The sequence below is a fragment of the Caretta caretta genome, chromosome 6 (genome assembly GCF_965140235.1).
Source record: "Caretta caretta isolate rCarCar2 chromosome 6, rCarCar1.hap1, whole genome shotgun sequence".
Taxonomy (NCBI): Eukaryota; Metazoa; Chordata; order Testudines; family Cheloniidae; genus Caretta; species Caretta caretta.
The window spans coordinates 50,053,623-50,073,519 of NC_134211.1; the positions used below are offsets into that span (position 1 = coordinate 50,053,623).

General features: G+C 41.1%; 1 protein-coding gene across 3 annotated transcripts in view; it reads right to left on the reverse strand.

Annotated features, from left to right (window-relative positions):
- Nucleotides 1-19,897, reverse strand: part of APIP (APAF1 interacting protein) — a 98,524-nt gene that overhangs the window by 23,461 nt on the left and 55,166 nt on the right. The window contains exon 8 of one of the 3 annotated variants that reach the window (XR_012668924.1): nucleotides 3,274-3,317. The exons of the other annotated variants lie outside the window; for them this stretch is intronic. The gene's annotated coding sequence lies outside the window, so the exon portion shown is untranslated. The remainder of the gene's footprint in view (nucleotides 1-3,273; nucleotides 3,318-19,897) is intronic. 3 annotated transcript variants of the gene reach the window in all.

Here is a 19,897-nt window from a genome sequence, read left to right on the forward strand (position 1 = left end):
GTAGAGCTGGCCAGAGAACAATTCTGTTTCATGATAAATTGTGAGATTTTGAATTTTGTTGTATATTGGCATGGAAACAAAACCTTTCAAATGTTTTTGCAAAGTAGAATTGTATTGAAACATCAGTTTTCAGATCCAAAAGGCCAGGTTTTCAGTTCACATCTCTCTCTCTGACCAGAGAGTCCACCCTGGATCTCAGAAACCTTCCCCTCAAAAATTTCATTGGAATGGACATGTTTCCAACAAAACAGCATATTTTGATGAAAAAAGTTTCATCAAAATGTTCCAACCAGCTCTAGCTATACGTTTTTACAATTGCAAATACACTATTGTGCTTTGAGCTCACGTGCATTTTCAAGTACTTGGCTTTAATCTTTGTGAAAAGCTCATGAGTCTGTTTTCACTGTATGCTTTTTAAAGCACTCTGGCATCGTGATGGATCTATGTCATTTAAATGATAGTATGTGCAAAAGCCAAAAGGGATTATGGAGGAAGAAATGGAGACTCAGTCATTTGGACCTACCTTTGGATTTGTTTGTTCTAAACAAGCCCATCTCACCTGTTTGATTAATATTTTTTGTTTACTTTCTCACTAACATAGGTGATAAAAATAGATCAATGCTTTTAAACTAAACTAATTGGAGCTGTGATTAGCACTTGAAGCTGGTGGGAATTATAGTACATCAGGCAGTACCTACACCCTCAGGAGGTCATCCACTGCAAATACCAGCTGCTCTGTTGGAGGCTAGAAAGAAGCTTTTCCTAGCTATGCCTCCACTTACAGTAGTATCTGTGCACCTCACAATCTTTAGGGTGTTCATCTTCACAACACCACTGAGGTAGGGAAGTTCTACCATCCCCAATTGCAGATGGGGAACTAAGGCACAGAGAAGCTAAGTGACTTGCCCAAGGTCACAAAGTATGTAGCAGAGCAGGAACTTCACTCTAGGTCTTCCACATTCTAGGCTAGAGCCTAACTATTGGCCCATCCTTCCTTTCCTTTCCCTGTGGGCCTGGTATTTAAAAAAACAAACCAACCAACCATCTAACGCAGAGTGTCTCACCACAGCTGGTCAGCAAATGTGTGAAAGATATCCGTAAAAGCAAAAGAAAAGTTTTCATCTTTATCAAAAGCATTTCTTCAGAAATTTTTATTTTTAGTGAAAAGCTACAACAATCCTGGGTATTGGTTTTGGCAACTGAAAAATTTCAGCTGGATACCAACCAGGAATCTTGTCTTTGGGTTTTCAGGTTCACAACAAAACCCTGAAAAATGTTGTAAAAAAAAAATAGATGTATTTTACAGACATTTGTTTTAAAAATATTTTTCAATCAGACCAGCTCTAATCCTCACATCTGCCTCCGCCAGTGAGAGTTGTTGGCAAGAGGATATTGGACTAGATGAACCACAGGTCTGACATGGATTAGCAATTCCTATCTCACTTATCAGCACAGACATTCTCAGGGTGACTGGTGAAAGCTGCAAGGCACTGCTGTAGCATGTCCACTCAAAGGGACTGTAGTAGAGTAGTCAGCTCACAAGGCCCCCAGGCAGCTCCACATGCTTCCCCTCACCTCAGCTTCCCTTCTTGGATCCCCAAAAACTCCACACTGGCTTTTTCAGTCCAATAACAGCAGCATCTGATTTACTCACTTAAAGTTCAACACTGAATATAAAAATCTTCCTTCCAGCCTTTAGCTAGGTATAGGCCAAACTCCTTTGGTCTGGTCAGAGTCTTTCCTGTTTTAGAAGGCTACCCCTAGCTCAAGCAAGTTCCCTAGCCTCAGAATCTTACCAACAGGAACCCCTCTTTCTCATGCTCTACAATCTTACTAAAACCTCCTGGCCTTTACCTCTACTGTAGCCACCTCTGCTCTTTATACAAAATTACCTGATTCCCTCTCAGGTGGGGCTCACTCTGCAATCAGGGTTGACTTGGCTCCAGGCTCTCTGGCCCTAGGCTTTCCATCCCCAGGGCAAGCCACCCTCTTACAGGGACATTTCCCCACTGCTGTAAGGAGAACGACACTGATAGACAGAACAGCGCAATACTTCCTGTACATGTTTCAGTGGCAAGGAAAAGGGGATCAGCCAGGGGCAGGAATCATGTAATTTTCCACTGTTTAAAAACTGCCAGTATCTCTGGCACACAAAATATTCCCTGTGGAAGGCTGGACAAACCAGGCAGCAGTGATATAATAAAAATAAATAAAGAGAAGGATTTCAAACAGGACATTATTATATCTCTTGTTGCTGCCATTAGGCATCATGTCTCTTGAAAAACCACTTTTCTGTTTATTTCTCAGAGCGTGTACTCTTCAGTTCATTTTTCAGTAGCTACTGGAAGGAAGGAGTAGAGTGAGGAGTTTTTTTAGTGAACAGAAAGGACATCTTATTTATCTGGACTGATCAGAAATAACACAGCTCTGAAACCAGTTTGCAGACCACTTTGCTGCTCCCACTGAGGCCACTTCATTTATGATTTATTACAACAATCTGTAACCCACTAATCCCCCTTTATTGTCCTATGGCTGAGGGGTGCTAATGGACACTTCACCTTGAATGTTCTCTTAGAATATGTGTTAAATACTTAATCTAAACAATCTGGTCCACCTTGTATTTGGTTGTGACATGCTGAGTACCTTTCCCAGACCTGGAGAAGAGCTCTGTGTAGCTCAATGGCTTGTCTCTTTCACCAAGAAGTTATATACGATCATACTAAACCACAGAAATAGAGATTAAATGCCACCTCCAGGCTGAGATAATAAGAAGACTGGTAAGGATTTCTTAAATTAACAAATTCATTACTAGGGTTAAATATTTTACCTCTCCATTAATTCCACTTGAATCAATATTTCCGTCAGAGAAATAAAATGTGTGTGTAAAGGAAACGTTAACACCTTGGCAACCCTATATACTTAGTATGAGCTAGACCATGGATGTCAGAGTTCTAAAAATACAAATACCCCAAACCAGATATTGCAAATACATTCAATATTTATCTGAGCCCAAAAAAACTGCAAAAAATCCCCAAAGACAGAGTATGTTTGCTAAAAAAACCCCAGGAATAAAGCAAATCATTATAGAATGTACGTTCACCCAATGTGATATTTTGTCCGTGTGCTACCACTCCTTCATTGAGTAGTACCTTTTTCAAGAGTAATCCATTGATTTCATTGGAACTTCTTTGAAAGTAAAGGTGGGACAATCAAGCACTTAATTAACACCCTATGATTATTTTTAAAATGTTTAAGTAACTTATGTTTGTTTACCTTTCCTTTGTGTCTTTGTGAACGTCCCATGATCATCCTGGCTGCTAACAATGAGAAATAAATGGTATTTTAGTTATGAAATGGGCTGATTTATGTTCTGTCTGTGTAAAATACTGGTTTACTATTTTTCTATTTGAGATTTTTAATTTTTTAAATATTAAAATATTATTTTAAAATTAGCTGCTGCACCAGAGAACAATGGGGGATTGCCAGCTTTAGAGACCAAACCCCTCCATGGGCTTAATCTGCAGTAAGGGAGATATAGGTTAGAGATTAGGAAAAACATTTTAACTAGAAGGGTAGTTAAGCTCTGGAATGGGCTTCCAAGGGAGGTTGTGGAGTCCTTATCATTGTAAGCTTTTAAAAACAAGTTGGACAAACACCTTTCAGGGATGGTCTACATTTATCTGGTCCTGCCAAAATGCAGGGGCTGGATCTGATGACTTCTTGAGATCTGGTCCAGCCCTACATTCATGGCTTGGGGCTCTCCAAAAGGGACAAGAAATGCCAGATGTGACACACCTTGGAGGCTCACCAGCCCACTGCCTTTGGAGCACCGCCACCAAAAGCTCTCAAGATGTGAGACCCCTCCCATGCTCCACCTCCACTCTGCACCGAGGCCCCACTCCTACTTGGCCTCTTCCCCTGTGGCCCCGCCTACATGACATCTTTTCCCACCCCAGCTCCACCTCTTCTTCCTAAGGCCCTGCCCTCGTTTGCCTCTTTCCACCCTCCCTCCGCTGCTTCCCCCAAGGCCCCTCCTCCCTCCTGCCACTTGCTCCTCTCCTCCTTGGGGGAGGGGACAGAGAGGAGCGAATGGTGGGCAGGGGGGGCCTCAGGGTAGAGGCGGAGCAGGGGCAGGAAGAGGCAAAGTGGGGGCACGGCCTTGGGGGGAAAAGGCCGAGTGGGATCATGGCCTTGGGGCGGAGCAGGGGCAGGGCCACAGTACGGGTGCTGGTGGCCCCCTCCACATCTAGGGAGCTTGTACCCAGCCTCCCCAAATGCAAGAGTCTAGCACTGCCTAAGCCTACATTTTATGATCCTATGATTTATACACAGCTTATACAGCACAGTTTATGGCAGTGCAAGTGTTATAATCAAACTGCAGTGACTTTGTCATGTTTAACATTGACTGAATTTGATTTGGTTGCACACAGATGAAAGTCTCTATATCCCATTTCCCGCTGCTCAGCTCAGCTCAGCCCTATTACATATCGAGGGAAAGAGAAAACTTCTGCAAGGAAGGCTGGATGCACTGCCAATGAATGAATAGAATTACTCCTTGCTGTACCAAGTAATTCAATTGCATGTAAAAGGCGCAGAAATTCACTGTAGTGAAGAAACTGCAAATGTTTCCTCCTAAAACTTCTCTCTTTCTTCTCACAGAGAATTCAGGTGAAATCTACAGTGAACAGCTAACTGAGTTAACTTAGTCTTTCATCATAGATTTCAGTGGAATCCTTCATGATATGAGGGTGGAGGAAGAAGATAACAATTAAGAAGCTTTTCACCCTGTGTAGAAAATGAGTTCTTTTTTAAAAGATAAAAGCAATAGAGTAAATCCAAACAAATAATCATTTGCACACGTATAAGATGCTCCAGGCTAACTTTTATTTAATTATAGAGGACCCATAACAGATTTACCTCTCTGTTGTACAATAAAATTGTATAAATGTATGAAAAATCTTCCATCAGAACTGACTCAAATGTTCTACCATTCACAGAAGCTACACTGTGCTTTAGAAAATGTTAAGCAACATGCCTTTGCACTTGCACTTAAAGGCAACATCCTTGAGAAGTAGGAATATTATTTACAGAAGGGTATCTGAGGCACAATGAGTGATTTGCCCAAGGTCACAAAAAAAGTCTCTGGCAGAGCAGGGAACTAAAGCAGGGTCTCCAAATACCAGCCCAGCACCAAAGCAGGACCATGTCTCAGTGTGCTGCAGTGTTTTTTCTATTACAAGGAAAGAACCAGAAGAAGTCAAGATCTGGCATATGGCTCTAAAAGCAGAATTTTCCTCTAAAAATGTCTGTCAACAATTGCCAATGGATGCAAGATTTTCAGCCACTTTGTCAGCTCCCAGGCTGCAAGTACACATTTAATGACAGTTATGTTGACATGAAAATGCAGAACCTGTTTTGGAACACTCAGGCTGTGTTAATGCACTACTTGAGAAAGGACATTCCTGTGGCTTATTTTTATTAATCTGATATGTTTTTGTTCGTTATATAGAAGAACATAGTCTGAATTTTTATGAGGTAGTTCACGTTGGGTTAGCAATGAAAACTTTTTAAAATTAATACAGTACTAGAGAACCTGGCTATAAACTGATTGAAAGGGTTAGCAGGAAAATGTCACCAAAATATAATTCCCCAGTGTCAGTTTCTGTCCTTCTTCTCAGAATAGAGAAGAGGTGTCTCCTTTCATTGTCTGGCAAATTTTGCAGTTATGTAGATCATTGTGGATTATGTCAAAAATAAAACACATATTCCCATCATGCTTCAGATACCTCTGAACAAAAGGGCGCCTACCAGTGATGACGAATTGGTGGGGAGTAGGCTAGGCATTTCAATACTATAGTATTAAGCCTCAGGTAAATGGCATGTGTTTAACAATGCAACAGTATATTAAACATTTTAATCACACTCTCAGAAGTAGTTAGAGTTCTTTTCCAAGGTAATTTTGTCTCTCCTAATTTATACTCCATGGCTGTGAATTCCTTCACCCCTGTGGGAGGCGCAACTGTATGTAGGAAGAGGAGCTTGTGGGATGGCCTTCTTAATCAGTGACTTGATTCTTCATGCTTGCTGTCAGGTGAGTGGGTGTTTCAGTCTCCGTGGTCCATTCAATACTTGGCTACTCTCTTGAGAACCAGTTGCATTGTGATGTGGAGACAATTGTTGCTCTTTGAGTTGTGCACAGAGATCCACTGGAGACTAGCATAAGGCATTTTATCTCCCTTTGCCCATAGACTGAGACAGCTGCCTTTGTAGCACTCCTGGCCTCTTCTGGGCTTAAGGAATAGTATCTATCAGTGGGGATTTTTAAAATAATATTTTTATATATTTCAGTGTGTTACAGTTCTTTTTGTCAACCCGTGCTGCTCTTAAACTGAACTTATTGTCTGTCATCTGAGCCTGGGGAGTTACCCTGTCCTACATGTGGAGGTAACAGTTCCCTCTAGGTGTACTAGCTAAAGCAGTGTGTGTGTGTGTGTGTGTGTGTACACAAGGGCTAAAACCTTCAGTATACATTCAGTGTCTAGATCATGAAATGGATGAGCATGTGGATTAGAACGTAAGAACGGACATACTGGGCCAAACCAAGGGTTCGTTTAGCCCAATATCCTAACAGTGACTGATGTCAGATGCTTCAGAGGGAATGAACAGAAATGAGCAATTTATCAAGTGATCCATCCCCTGTCATCCAGTCCCAGCTTCCAGCAGTCAGAGGTTTAGAGACACCTGGGGTTGCATCCCTGACCATCTTGGCTAATTGCCACTGATGGACCTATCTCCATGAACTTCTCTAATTCTTCTTTGAGCCCAGTTATACTTTTGGTCTTCACAACATCCTCTGGCAATGAGTTCCACAGGTTGGCTGCGTTAGAAATTGTTGATTAGAAATAGTCAAATCATTCATTACAAATGATATTCATTGTGAATATTGTCCTATTTCTTTCTGCAAATTGTTCACAAGCCAATCCCAGTTTTTGCAAATGTATATGTTATTTGCAAGTATTTGCTATGAGCGAGGCTGAGACCACCAATTCATTTTAAATAGACAACTCAAAGAGCTATCATACTGCAATTATCTTTGGTCACTACTGCTAACTGAGCCTAGAAGAGAGACTTTATAGCAGGGGTGGCCAGCCTCTGGTTACGGAGCCACATGCAGCTCTTCAGAAGTTAAGATGCGGCTCCTTGTATAGGCACCGACTCCGGGGCTGGAGCTACAGGCACCAACTTTCCAATGTGCTAGGGGGTGCTCACTGCTCAACCCCTGGCTCTGCCACAGGCCCTGCCCCCACTCCACCCCTTCCTGCCCCCTTTCCTGAGCCTGCCATGCCCTTGCTCCCCCCCCCCCCCCAGAGCCTCCTGCACACCACAAAACAGCTGATCGGGAGGGAGGGGGAGGCACCAGTGGGAGGGAGGCGCTGGGAGCGGCGGGTGGGCTGATGGGGGGCTGCTGACATATTACTGTGGCTCTTTGGCAATGTACATTGATAAATTCTGGCTCCTTCTCAGGCTAAGGCCACCCCTGCTCTATAGCCTAGGAACAATCTCCATAGCCAAGCAGGTCCTGTATACAAAAGGATAACCCTTCTTTGTCATTTCCCCTTATTTTTTATTTCTTTTCTTGTGTATTTATTTCTTTTAAAATAATTATAAAAGGTATATAATATTCACTGTATCCTGACAAAATTTGTAGCAACAGTTTAACGTAGCACTATGCTGGAAATCACAGTTTGAGTCTCAAAATAAAAACATCATTCTCAGCTAATCAGGGTTTGGGACTAACATGGAGGTAACATGTACGTTCAGCACATTTATCTAGCCATTTGCTGACTACACATTTCCCACTTACTGTCTGAGTATAATTTACCGTAAGCCATAGCTGATCTAATGAAAATCCAAGCCATAACATGTACCAGACAGTTCCATTGTAAATCAGGCTGATCTCTGGTCTTCAAGTCCTTTCTTCTTTTAAGAAGTCTGTTTGTTACATACCTTTTCAAATGGAGGTTAAAGAATAAACAATTCCAGTTACTAGGATAGGACAAATCAGTTCAGATGGACTGAGCACTTGCCAGAATCTTTGCCCAAATCTCACATCAAAACCAATAAATTTTTTGTGGTTTGAAAAAGTTTAGTTAACTTTTTCTTTTTAAATATATATTAACCACCTTTGCACTATCTGGCTTTGGCTGGGATTGAAAGGAAAAAAAGGTGTGGGAAAAACTATTCCTGTAACATGTCTTATCAAAGCCAAACCCAGAAGTTTTGGGTTTGTTCAAGATTTCCACCCAAGTGGCTCAATAAAAGAAGTTTGGATAAGCATCTACACTTTGGAATGTTCATTTGAACTAAGCCAAATCCCTATTCTACCCACAGACAAGGTGAAGCATGGGCCATAGCAGTGCATGCTTCCCTACATTTCCTCCCTTTTGTATTTCAGCCCTTATATGGAGACACCACTTTACAGGTGAGACAACAGTTCTGTCTCCATAGATCATTTCATTCTTGGTCTGTGTTGAGACTGCCAATAAACTTGCAAGTTCTGGTGACTTTCTATTATGGATGCTAATTCACAGGGGACTGGAATAAAATGACATTTCACATAGATCTCCAAAGAGACTTCAGGTGGAAATAATTTCTGGTCACTCCTGATCTAGATTGGATTGAATCAGTGACCTACAGATAGAAAGCTCTGTACTGCATTACTAATTTTCCAAGCCATCCATTGCACCAGTTCACACTGGTTGATATTCATTGTGTGTTTGGTGATCAGCAAAGGCTTCTGCTCATACTTTTACTGTAGCATATTTTTCTTTAGTTATTTCAAAAATGATCAAACTCAACATTGCCACTTTTAAAATCTTTAGCTGGAATCTAGTTGTTGCATTTGGATGTAGCATCAATGTGCCATAATATCCTCCCCAACAAAACCAGGATAGTTCCACAAAAATGCAAGAGGTAATGATCCTAACATATAGGCATTCTCTTTTGCAGTGTTCTTGTCATCTAATAACTATAACAACTTATTTAAGGTTTCAGAGTAGCAGCTGTGTTAGTCTGTATTCGCAAAAAGAAAAGGAGGACTAGTGGCACCTTAGAGACTAACCAATTTATTTGAGCATAAGCTTTCGTGAGCTACAGCTCACTTCATCGGATTGTCTCTTAGCTGTTAATCGATTGGTTGATTTTTTTAATTAAGGGTCAAGCCAACTGAACTCATTCAACTCTTTTTGGGTTCACAGTTTTCCTTGTGTACCATTAAGTTGTCAAAAACAAATAAACTATTTTTCTGTGGGCTGTAGCAATCAGATCAGCTGGCTGCTATGAGCTCCAACCTTCAAGCAGATGCTTCTCTGTGTGTCCTCCGTCCACTACGTCCTCAGCCAAGGGCAGAAACCAGAACATAGACTATAATAGTTAGGTATTAAGGAAAGTAATTCACCCAAGGGAATCATACAATAAACCTATTTGTGACTAGTTATGCTGTGTAAACAGTTAAGCTATTTTGCAGTATTGTGTCTTATCTCCTATTTATATAGAGAGAAATTACTTCAGTAAAAATGAGAAACCCACATAGACAATTGCTGCCATAACTAGTCCATACAGTTAATTGCTGTTACAGCACAGTTCCCTTGACAGCATTCTTAATGCTCAGAACCTCCCCATCTATGACAGAGAAGGGGAGTCATGCAGGAGGTTGTGGTGAAGCATATTTCATCAACACTGAGGCTGGCCCAACCACATCTAACTGCTCTGTGGCTTCTTATTGTAGTGTGTATACTCCCGCTTAGTGCACTCATCCTTACATAGCTGACTGATGTGACTTGAAATCCTCCAGTAAAACCTTCCTGTGTTTCCTCTCTGCACCACTTACCATTAGGCCCAAAACTGAGGACAGAAACCAGTGCCCTCCTGGAGTTCTGTTTGCGTCAACACCAGGAAATAGGGCTCTGGCTGGAAATGTCAGTATCCCTCCCTCATTACAGAGTTGGGAGCATCCTCTCTGTGGCATTTCCAAACCCTGCCCTCCTTGGAGAGAGCAACACTGAGCTTAGGGATTTGAATTCAATTCTCCCAATACAGACTTTTCCACTGCTTTGTTGACACAAGAACAGGGTGCAGAGAAACAGAGCAACTGCTGGAGCTATTTATATTTTAATGAAGACAGACTGTACAGTATATTTTTTTGTATTGTCTTTATCAAATTGAAATCTGATGGGTCTGGTATATTTGTAAGAGTCTTGTGTGCATTGTTATGCTGTTTGGTTTTGATCAAACGTGATATCGTACTTGATGTTCTTTAGCTACGTCAAACCCTGCTTCATGATTAATACATGGCATTGATCCATACCACAAGTTGTGCAACTCTTTGCAGCAAAAATACTGCTGCTTCTTGGGAATTAAGATAATTAGTTCAATGTGAATTTAATTAAAGAGAGAAGGGCAGAGATTAAGGGAGAATAAAATTCACTACAGAATGGGGGTGAGTAAACTGATCTGGAAGAAGTAAGAACTCTTCATCCGTCCTAACCCTACACCTTCACCTGTTTCAAGAACAAATCTCTTTTTAGTTATGTTGTTACATCCCACCCCCCACTTTTAGTTTCCACTAACTACAAAACAAAGAAGTGCAAAAACAGAGTGAGAAAAGTTCTTAATATAGTAATTCCAGTCATAACTGGGAGTGGAAGTGGCAAAAATCTCACAAAGAATCCTCTCTGAGCATTTTCAGTCCAGTTTTGCAGAGTCAAGAGTTTTGGATAGTTCAAACCAACGCAAACTTTGGAATGTTTGGCTTACTGGGTCAAATTCATGGTTGGTGTAACTCTACTGAAGTAAATGGAGCTACACCAGGGATTATTTTGGCCCACTATGCTTAGAAGCACAGAAGCAACATTTGAGATCAGACACAGCTGCCAATGGAAGCTCCTCTGGGAGTTAAATATATTGTTTTTATGCCTTCCCCTTGTCTGGGAACTGGGTGAGGTGTGGGGACCTGAAGGTCCGATGTTAGCTGGGAGTGACGGCTGGGGTAACTAAATGGGTCAAACATTCAGGATTTCTGGCAGAAGTCTGCCCTTGCAGGTGAGCATTGTCAACATTGTGGAAGAGCCTTCATCACCAGACTTCATGCCCTCACACTGAGGAAATGGGACTCCCTATCCCATCAGACACCAGAACTTTTTCCTGCCTCACCAGTGATAGTCTTACACTGTCAAAAACACTATTTGTGTTTGCCAGCCAGTCAGGTGAGAGCCCTCTGCAGGGGAGGGACCAAAACAGAGATAACTAATCCTGCCCAGAGGAGTAATACTGAGCTTGGGCAGGATTTGGAGAGGTCTATTCAAGGACTGACTTTTGGGCACAATGGGATCTGGAAAGGCATTGTAGAGCTTGTCCTCCTGGACACGTTATCTGTTGGTAGTATGCTAAGGCAATATCCACCTCCCTGAACATACTACAATATCTACAGCCTAGGAAATCTTAAAGAGAAAAGCTCTGAAGGCCTTTGAAGAGTCTAAAGTCACATAAATGAGCCATTGAGGGTGTAGGGAGAGCGTAAAGGAAAGCTGAACATTATATCAGGAAATGGAGGAGAACACACAAAACACTAAAACTTTTCTGATATGGAAGCATCTGGGTTTTGGGCTCTATGGGATCTTGACTCCCTTCAGCAACTGATGGAGGAGGAAGGATAGTTAAGGGAGTGCCCTGGGCCTTTGGTGAGCTGGGTTCAATTCCCAGCTTTATCATAAAAATATTTTGTGTGACCTTGGACAAGTAATTTCCTCTCTTTGCATGACTGTTCCCCATCTCTAAAATGGAGATATTAATCCTCCACCCCACCCACTGTTTGTCTGTCTTCCCTATTTAGAATGTCAGCCATCTGGTGCAGGCGCTATCTCTGATTCTGGATTTTTACAGCTTCTAGCTGTAATGGGGTCTCTGATCTCTGTTGAGGCCTGCAGTCACTAGTCTAATAGTGCTACTGCTTCTACTACATAATCCCTGTAGGTATCAAACAAGGAGTTTATCAGATGCCAGTAGTACTACACATTAGAACACTAGTGTCATTGAGGACCAGATCCTCAAAGGTATTTAGAAACCTAACTCCCACTGAACTCAACAGAAGTTAAATGTTGAGGCTCTGGGCCTGACTCTCAAACTAAAAACTGGTTTAATGTCTTTCTTCCAGAGTGCATCTGGGTATTCTCAGAATGGCTTCAGGGTGAGGACCTCTGGCTGTACATATTGGGGCCAACACCAAATTGCCCTTTTAGTAACTGGATCACACAGCTGGCTGAATCAACCATTTCAATCTTGATAAAAAATGGACTCTCTCCTCCTAAGCAGCTATTTACTCTGGAGATGTCTATCTACCTCACTATGAAACTACCACTCATGCATTACAGATTAATCCACTAAAGTTTGCATATGGTGTTTTTGTTAATTACATTCTTGAGTCCTCTTGTCATCCTTTGCATCTTGTCTGCTACACTCTTGGGCTGACAATGTCACTGTGTATAAAAACAGTGAAGCTAATTGTTCTGCTATTACAGTGGCCTCATAAAACAAAGTGAGTTTGGAAAATACTCTGTGTTGGGAGCAGGGACGAGAGAATCTACAGGAAGAAGAAAGTCTTAAAGTTAGTTGTTTGCCAGCAATATATATATTACAACAAAACAGAATTAATATTGTGCTCCCTTTCTCAGCTCTGCTAGTTTCCCTTTAGTGTATGTAATTATTCAGCCCTTTCTGTCCTTCTTTGCAAGGGGGGATAGATTAGATAACCTATTAGGTATCTTTAGGCTTGGAAGAATTTGATTTTTAAAAAATAATTTTGATGGATAATATTGAGGTTTATTTTTAAGCATTTTTAAGGATTTTTATACATTAAAATTTCCAGAGTTGTGTAAAATTATGGGGGGTGTGACACAATTATTTAATGACAGTAGATATTAAGATTCAAAAAGTTAAAGTTTTATAAATCATTAAAACACAAACTCTCTACATCAAATATCATAAATACAAAGTAAATCTCCTTAAATCAACAAATCATACCTGTTTTTACTACTCATTTGCTAGTCCATTTGTAACCAGTTTAATTCAAAAGTCTAGATCTCTGGATTTTGACACTACTAAGTTCTCAAGCAGTATTTTTCTTACTTTGCCTATCTGTAAATTTCTATTATTATGAATGGAAATATTTTTCATCAGTTTGTGTACACATGGTGAAATTGATATTTACTGACATTTACAGATAAAAATCTAATCCTACAAAGGTATCTTTCATCTGTAAATTCTGTGATCGTATCATAGAAACTCAATAGGCTTCAATAGGAATTATCCTTTCTATAGTTTTTTTAACCTATCCTATACAACAGTGGTTTCCAAACTTTTTCTGTTGTAGCCCCCTTACCAGTAAAGGTATCTGTCTGCGTCCCCCCACCTGTACTGCACAGGTGTCTCAATAGAGAGCTTGGGCTGAAGGTGGAGCTGGGTGCTGATGAACTGGGGATGGGGTGATGAGCTGGGGCTAGAGGTGGAGCTGGCCTGGGGGTGGACAGGGAGTGAGGGCAGAGCTGGGCTGGGGGGCAGAGTGGGGCTGGGTGGCACTCCCTTCCTGTCCCTGTGGGAGCTGGCCCGGACCCTGCTGTGTGCCCCCAAAATATTCCTCTATGCCCCCCTGGGGGGACAGGTCCCACAGTTTGAGGATCACTGTTCTAGAATTTAAGAGAATTATATCCTTGTACAAGAATTCTGGAGATTGTTTAAAAATTCTGTAGATTTTCCACTGGGGAAAGGAGAATCCCCCCCCCGATATGCGTATTGTTTGCTGTCTTTAGATCTACTACCGCCAAGTTACAGTAAGAGGAGGAACAGAAAAACAGGCCAGTGAAATCAGAGCATTATAGTCACTCCACATTGGGTTTCTTGCCTGATTTCTTGCTCACTCTTTCAATTCCATTAAACTGCAACTACTGATGAACCATGCCTTCCGGAAAAGAACAACAGATAATGCATGAGAGACAGACTCAGAAGCTAACATGTATATTCAGGGCCAACAAATTTTTTAAAGTAACCATCCATGTGTTCATATTAAATACAGAATTTTAAAACCTAAGCTTCACATTATTGTTTGATAACATTGTAGATGTAAGGATCAGTAGGATTCCAACCCAGGTTGACAGAGCTACCAGGCAACAGACACTTCCATACCGCCACTCAGCAGCAGCTGTAATTTGCTTGTTCTCATTACCCACAAACCGCAGCAGACTAGTAGTACCCACAAACCGCAGTAGAGTATGGGAAGTTCTGCCCAGGAGACATGATTGGCAGCTTCCTGGGAGGCTCCTGGTTGGCCCCTTGAACCTGTATAAGCCCACAGGGCATACTAGGAAGGAATGTTCCCTCTCATTTTTGACAGGCCGTGTGCCCAAAAAATTTCTTCTATGCAAATTTTTGACAGGCTGTGTGCGCAAAAAATTTCTTCTGTGCAAATTTTTGTGTGTACGGTGTTTAGCTGTGGGCGTGGGGTTTAGGATCAGCTTAGAGGGAACAGTGCTAGGAAGTATCCAGGTAACAAAGTGTCTCCTTAGTGAGCTGCTATGACGGACTTTGCTTCTGAACTGCTAAACTGACTTTGGCTCTTACTTGGGTTCTGACTCATGCCCTGGACCTCTGACACCCTGGATGTTCTGAACTCTGGTACTGAACTCAGCCTGGAAATCTGACCTTGAGTCCTATCCCCACCTCAGGACCCTGACAAGGGTTGCAAATGAAACTGAGCAAATTTAGGAATGTTTGCAGTGTAATTGTAGCCGTGTCAATCCCAGAATATTAGAGAGACAAGGTGGGTGAGGTGGTATCTTTTATTGGACCAACTTCTATTGGTTCAAGAAACAAGCTTTTGAGCTCTGTCTGAGCTTGGCTATCGCACCAACAGACATCGGTCCAATAAAAGATACTACTTCACCCATCTTGTGAAATCTAGGAATGTCAGGTTTAAGGCTGAAACATAACTCTTAATTCAGAGGGGTAGCTGTGTTAGTCTGTATCCACAAAAACAATGAGGAGTCCAGTGGCACCTTAAAGACTAACAGATTTATTTGTGCATAAGCTTTTGTGGGTAAAAAACTCACTTCGTCAGATGCATGGAGTGAAAATTACAGATGCAGGCATAAATATACTGACCAACTCTTACCACTGACTTACTCTTAATTCAGGTCAGTGTAAACAAAACAAAATACAGTGATAAAGCTATGTAAGTTAAGAGCAGAGTAAGCCATTTTGCCTTTGGGGGCCTGATTTTCAGAGACAGGTGCACAATCCAGTCATACAGCAGAAAGGCACATAACTGTACATAGGTTATTTACTCATGACTGTACATACAATTTTTCTGTACAAATGGCCATTTAGCTGCCTAAAAGGGTATTTATATATGCAATTACCTGATTTGCATGCAGCTTCTTGTGAGTTCTAAACACAAATGTAGCTGCAATTACACATATTTTCAAAAGTGCTAAGACTCAATTTTTTAAAAGTATTTAGAAGTTGCTGCACTTAGTGTCTCAGTGCCTAAGAGGTTTAGGAACCTAAATATACTCTTCAAAAGGGATTTAGGCACCAAGGTGACTATCAGTGGGATTTAGACTCCTAAGTCTATACAGCAAGTCCAGCAAACTTTTCAACAGTTACATCAGTTTGGAGTGTGGGACATTAGGTAAGTCACTTAGCCCCTCTGTGCTTTTGTTTCCAAGCAGACATTTTTACCTTATAAAGGTATTTTGAGGTTTAACCAATGTTTGCAAAGCACTTTAACAAGTTTGGAAAGCTGCTACAGAATTGCAAAATTATTATTAATTATTATTATTACAATGATTAACCAATAAAAACTCTTGGCCTTTGTTTACCACCATCTCCTACTGAATTAGACTTCCTGGAAGCTGCATTGTTTGCTATTCAAGTCACTGTCATGGAAGGGTGACTGAGTACAACATGGATGCTATCCAATTGTACAGGTACTGTATGCAAGGGCTGAATCTTTGTAAGTTTCTGCAGTGCTGTGAGTCCATACTAAACATCCTGGGCTACATTCTCTATTTGGCTAAGGCCACCTTGCACTACTTAACCCTCTTTTTCCCCATGGGGTGGGGGGAAAGCAGTTAAGTGAGAAAAAGCAAGGTAGAAACTTTCAACAGAAAATGGGGTTTCACTGACAATGAAACTTTTCACAGAAACATATTGTCTCTGAATTTTGTTTTTTATTTCAAAATTTTGGGACAACCCAGTTTCTCCAGCTTTTTTTTACGTACCCACACATAAATATTCATCAGTAGATAAAAGGGGATTGGGGGAAGTGAGAGAAAGTGGGATTTCCCCCAACAATTTCAAAATGAAAAATGTCAACAAAAATGACATTTTCCCCACAATTTATCCAAATTTCATATTTGATGGAAAAATGCTGATTAGCTCTAGTGTCCACACAATGGCTAGTAAATAGAGTTTTTCTAGTGTGGTGAAGGCCTGGGAGAGTTTCAGTTTTGCATGGCACCCAGAATATGATGGTAGAACTGTTCCTGTCTCTTTCCTTCTCTCATGCTTCAGTCTAAATGTTATCTAAAAACTCATGTACACATATTCTCTCTCTCTCTCTCTCTCTCTCTCTCTCTCTCCAAGATTCTCCCTTGAAACATGCAACTCATGAGTAACATGACAACATCTGTAAAAACAATAACCACCTTGGAAATATCTGTATAAGGAAATAAAGAGAGTTAAAAAACATAATCTAATCTTGAGCTCCTGGTGCATCAGCATTCTCTAACATCAACAACATACACATAGCTTAATTGGCAGAAGCTGCTGTTCTTGTTTTTCATATTCCTCTTGTTCACTGACAACATGTCTAAAATACATTTACTACACAGAACTGATACATCTTTGTTGTGAAACAAAAGGGATATTATTGGACACACTGCTGGTAACAACACACACCTATTTACATATCCTGATTCTACCTTGCAAACAAGTCCTGTAGGTTTGTGATCATGTGTCCCTGGAATGGGTGGGTTTCTGGTAATGTGACTCATACTGTAGATGTACACAATATAGTGGCCTTAGTGAATAATAATCATATCCCGCTCTCAATGCAGAGAAGCACTTCTCACTGTCTACACCGGTGATACATTTGGAATGAAAGTTTTTGCTCCAAAAATGGATATTTCTTGAAGTTCATTGAAAACTTTTGAATTTAAAAATTTTTCAATAAGGGGGACAAATTTTTTGTGAACATTTCCCAATAGTTTGACCAGCGCTGGTACTTCTGAGCCTTGTGTTGGTGGTAGCTAAGCTGTCAAAAAGTGAGTGACAAAATTTATGACAGCAGCAGGCTCCTCCTTTCTGGCCTTCCTGACACACATATATCACCCCTCCAGATCATACAAAAAGTAGCTGCTAGGTTCATCTTCCTACCCCATTGATCTGACTGGACTGCATCATCCCCTGTCTTTGAATCCGTGCATTTTCCCTACCATTCTCCTTTCTCCAACACATTAAGTTCATGCTGCTTCATCTCACCTTGAAGTCCATATATAGTTGTCTCTGCCTACCTATCTGACCTTCTCTCTTACTGCATTGCCCCCTCCATTTTATCAGTGATGAGCCTCAATGCTCTATTCACTTGTGGCTGCCATGAAGCCCCAACACAGGCAGCTTCTTTCCTAACTGGTCCACAAAGCCACTACCTTACCCTTGTGAAGTGTTGTGCCTCAGTGCAAAGTGAGTGGCAAGTGGGTATACAATGCTGCTAAATGAAAACAGTAGAGGTTTACACCTATGTATTTATTCCCTTTGTGCTGGAGTAAATGACTACACTAGGTGCAAGGCAATGAAAAAATTGGCCTTGACATTCCATTCCATCCCTAAAGCCCACTTCTACCAGAATGCCTACAAGAAACGAATCAGGCATGGATTGATTTTTATGTTTAATCACTATATTTTTGCTCTACCATGCTGTGTACTAGCTTCTACTGAGTAACTGCATAATCTTATTGATTTTGCTCCTGTTCTTCCTCTCCCTCCTACAGCTTTGTTTACCTCTTCATTACATCATCTCTGAAACTAGTTTGGAAGCCTTTAAGAGCAGGGTCCATAATTGTGAGGCACCTACCACATATCTGGACTTTGTTAAATAACAAATTATTTCAACTATTTATTATTCATTAGTAGTATCGAAGAGTTTCCCTAGGGAACTGGTGAAAGCCCTGTTGTTTGAGACATTTACAACTAGTCTGGGAAAAGAATTCAATAACATGTTAAGGAACAATCCTGCACCTTCCGGGGGATTGCCAAGAGAACTCAACATGCCTTCAGCATGTTTATTGCCTATGAACTAAATTCTGAAGCATTTACTCTGTCCTTTCTTAAGCAAAATTCCCACTGAATCCAGCATATTAAAAACCACTTTGAAGACCCAAAGTAAACCTCTGCCAAAACACACAAATTGTGCACGGTTTGGGAGCAAACCAAGACAAAACCTTGAATCAAGTCAGGTTTACTAGAAGCTCAGTGCAGTTTCACTTGAAATTTGACTCATCTGGCTCAGAAATTGGCCCAGACACTACAGTTTATTACTAGTTTGCATTCCTGTGACCCTCAGCAGCTCTGGAGAAGGTTTGGAGAGGGGAGAATGTGTAGAGTTCTGGCTTTGTGTGTACAAGTGATTGAGTTGGTGACGTTGCCCTCTAGTGGGTGGCCCACAGGGAGGATATGAAACTAGTACTGCCAAGAAGTAAAAACAGATTTCCTTTGGCTCAAATGATAGAGCTGTGTATGGCAGCAAAGAGCCAGGGTACTAGACCCTGCTCCCTCTGTTTCATTTTATATAGCTACTGTACTTATCCTCTGCAGCACATAGAGTCATTCCAACACACCAAAAGGCTGGTGAATATTTAGGCAAAGCTGGCCCAAATATTGTGTTTCATCTCTCAGAGTCCTTCCATGAATGAATTCTACTTTAGTTTAGTAGGATTTGCATAAAATTTACATGGAAGAAAACATTCAGCCACACGACTTCTCTTCCAACAAGGGGTCTTTCTGATTGTACCCAAATTACTGCCCCTTCCACACTAGCCTGTTATGTCACATTTATTACTACATACTATTTACATCCCAATAGTAGAATCCTGAATTTGAGGTTACAGAATATATTATTCAGGTTGATTCCCTCCTCTGCCTCCTCTTGTACACTGCATCATGTTCAAACTTCACCTTCAAGACTCTGCATGATTCCACTCCACCCTACATCTGATTTTGTCTTATAGGAATTTTTCCCATTCATTCTAACAGGATTTATGTCAGACCCTTATAGCATTACTTCACCAACCTGTCCAGTCTGCCAAGGTATTTTATTTGTTTCATTTTCCCACTCACCTCTCTGTGATTTTTTCCCTCACTGCCCCTACGTTTGGAATGTTCTTCTACTATCCTGGTTTGCCAAGCCACTATCTCTCCTCATTCAAAGCCCTCCTGAAAACCTACTTCTTCTGGGAGGCCCACATGAAGTCAGCATATAATAATTATAACACCCAACCCTGCCACACACACACACATGCTAATTAATACCTGTTCTTGGATTCCCCTTCAGGGTGTTTTTCTCCTGTAGACTGTATGCTCGTCGGTTAAGTGACTATCCTTAAGTTTGTGTGTTGTACAGCACTGAGCGCACTACCAGTGCTAAGTACATAAATCCAGCATCATTTTACGTTTAAAACAGTAGTTTTCTTGGCTCTTATGTCCTTCATTTGGGCCCTCTCAGGGACAGAGGTATAGGAGAATGAGGAGAGCAGAAACATAAACCCCTCATATTCCTCATAAAAATTCC